At 39.1% G+C, this 2,815-nt stretch overlaps 1 non-coding gene across 1 annotated transcript; it reads left to right on the top strand.

Annotated features, from left to right (window-relative positions):
- Window positions 1–207: 207 nt before the first annotated feature.
- Window positions 208–315, top strand: LOC130964548 (small nucleolar RNA R71). Its single transcript, XR_009080637.1, has one exon. It is a non-coding gene; the product is annotated as a small nucleolar RNA R71 (small nucleolar RNA).
- Window positions 316–2,815: the final 2,500 nt, after the last annotated feature.

Below are 2,815 nucleotides of genomic sequence, written 5' to 3'. Positions count from 1 at the left end.
AACTCCTTTCTTCTGATTAGTCCCATTGTTCACAGGATTCCTTTCAGAAGTGTACATGAATTGGTTATTTGCAACCATTTCAATTAGCTCTTGAGCTTCTGTAGGCGTCTTCTTCAGATGAAGAGATCCTCCAGCAGAGCTATCCAAAGACATCTTGGATAGTTCAGAGAGACCATCATAGAAAATACCTATGATGCTCCATTCAGAAAGCATATCAGATGGACACTTTCTGATCAATTGTTTGTATCTTTCCCAAGCTTCATAGAGGGATTCTCCATCCTTCTATCTGAAGGTTTGGACTTCCACTCTAAGCTTACTCAATTTTTGAGGTGGAAAGAACTTTGCCAAGAAGGCATTGACTAGCTTTTCCCATGAGTCCAGGCTTTCTTTAGGTTGTGAGTCCAACCATGTCCTAGCTCTGTCTCTTATAGCAAAAGGGAATAGCATAAGTCTGTAGACCTCAGGGTCAACCCCATTAGTCTTGACAGTGTCACAGATTTGCAAGAATTCAGCTAAGAACTGATGAGGATCTTCCAATGGAAGTCCATGGAACTTGCAATTCTGTTGCATTAGAGAAACTAATTGAGGCTTAAGCTCAAAGTTGTTTGCTCCAATGGCAGGGATAGAGATGCTTCTCCCATAGAAGTCGGGAGTAGGTGCAGTAAAGTCACCCAGCACCTTCCTTGCATTGTTGTTGTTTTCGGCTGCCATGGGTTCTTCTTTGAAGATTTCTGTTAGGTCCTCTACAGAGAGTTGTGCCTTGGCTTCTCTTAGCTTTCGCTTCAAGGTCCTTTCAGGTTCAGGGTCAGCTTCAACAAGAATGCTTTTGTCTTTGTTCCTGCTCATATGAAAGAGAAGAGAACAAGAAAATGTGGAATCCTCTATGTCACAGTATAGAGATTCCTTGAGGTGTCAGAGAAGAAGAAAATTAGAAGGAAGAGGTAGAAGAATTCGAACTTAGTGAGATAGAGTTCGAATTGTGTATTGAGGAGGAGTGGTACTCCATAAATAGAAGGATGTGAGAAGAGAGGAAGAAATTTTCGAAAATTAATTTAAAGAATTTGAAAACATTTTGAAAAACACTAATTAATTTTCGAAAATAAGAGTGGGAAAGAAATCAAGTGATTTGAAGAAGATTTTGAAATTAGAAGTCAAAAAGATTTAATTGAAAACTATTTTGAAAAAGATGAGGTTAAGAAGATATGATTGGTTTTAAAAAATATGTGATTGAAAAGATATGATTTGAAAACAATTTTAAAAAGGATTTGATTTTAAAAATAAATGACTTGCCTAACAAGAAAAGATATGATTCAAACATTAAACCTTTCTCAACAGAAAAGGCAACATACTTGAAATGTTGAATCAAATCATTAATTGATAGCAAGTATCTTTGAAAAAGGAAAGAAATTGATTTTGAAACCATTTGATTAAAAAGATATGATTTGAAAAAGATTTGATTTTGAAAAACTTTGAAAACTTGGAAAAAAAATTGATTTGAAAACAAAATCCTCCCCCTTGTGCCATCCTGGCGTTAAACGCCCAGAATGGTGCACATTCTGGCGTTTAACGCCCAATGCACTACCTTTTTGGGCGTTAAACGCCCAACCAGGCACCCTGGCTGGCGTTTAAACGCCAGTCTGTCCTTCTTCATTGGGCGTTTTGAACGCCCAGCTTTTTCTGTGTCTCTGCTGCATGTTCTGAATCTTCAGTTCCCTGTACTATTGACTTGAAAATAGAACCAAGATCAAATAAACAATGCATGCAAGACACCAAACTTAAAATTAGACACTAGACTCAAACAAGAAACATAAAATATTTTTGGTTTTTATGATTTTGAAATTTTTTGGATTTTTTGAAAATTATATGGAAATAGAAAATAAAAGTTTCAGAATTCTTAATTTGGATTCCAGGAATCATTGCAATGCTAGTCTAAGACTCCGGTCCAGGAATTAGACATGGCTTCACAGCCAGCCAAGCTTTCAAAGAAAGCTTCGGTTCAAAACACTAGACATGGCCAATGGCCAGCCAAGCCTTAGCAGATCATTGCTCCAATAGCAAGATTGATAGAAATCAACAAGCTCTTGTGATGATCAGTTGAAACCTCGGTCCAATAAGATTAGACATGGCTTCTCAGCCAGCCATATTTCAGCAGATCATCATGAAACACTAGAATTCATTCTTAAGAACTCTGAAGAAAAATACCTAATCTAAGCAACAAGATGAACCGTCAGTTGTCCATACACAAAACAATCCCCGGCAACGGCGCCAAAAACTTGGTGGGCGAAATTGTGATCATCAATGGCGCCATCAACATGGTACGCTCATTGCAATCTCAACTCTCTATCACAACTCCACACAACTAACCAGCAAGTGCACTGGGTCGTCCAAGTAATAAACCTTACGCGAGTAAGGGTCGATCCCACGGAGATTGTTGGTATGAAGCAAGCTATGGTCACCTTGTAAATCTTAGTCAGGCAGACTCAAATGGGTACAGATGATGAATAAAACATAAAGATAAAGATAGAGATACTTATGCAATTCATTGGTAGGAATTTCAGACAAGCGTATGAAGATGCTTGGTCCCTTCCGTCTCTCTGCTTTCCTACTGTCTTCATCCAATCCTTCTTACTCCTTTCCATGGCAAGCTTATGCAAGGGTTTCACCGTTGTTAGTGGCTACCTCCCATCCTCTCAGTGGAAATGTTCAACGCACCCTGTCGCGGCACGGCTATCCATCTGTCGGTTCTCGATCAGGCCGGAATAGAATCCAGTGATTCTTTTGCGTCTGTCACTAACGCCCCGCCTTCAGGAGTTTG

The sequence above is a fragment of the Arachis stenosperma genome, chromosome 2 (assembly GCF_014773155.1).
Source record: "Arachis stenosperma cultivar V10309 chromosome 2, arast.V10309.gnm1.PFL2, whole genome shotgun sequence".
NCBI classification, from domain to species: Eukaryota; Viridiplantae; Streptophyta; class Magnoliopsida; order Fabales; family Fabaceae; genus Arachis; species Arachis stenosperma.
This window is presented reverse-complemented; position numbering and strand designations above follow the sequence as displayed.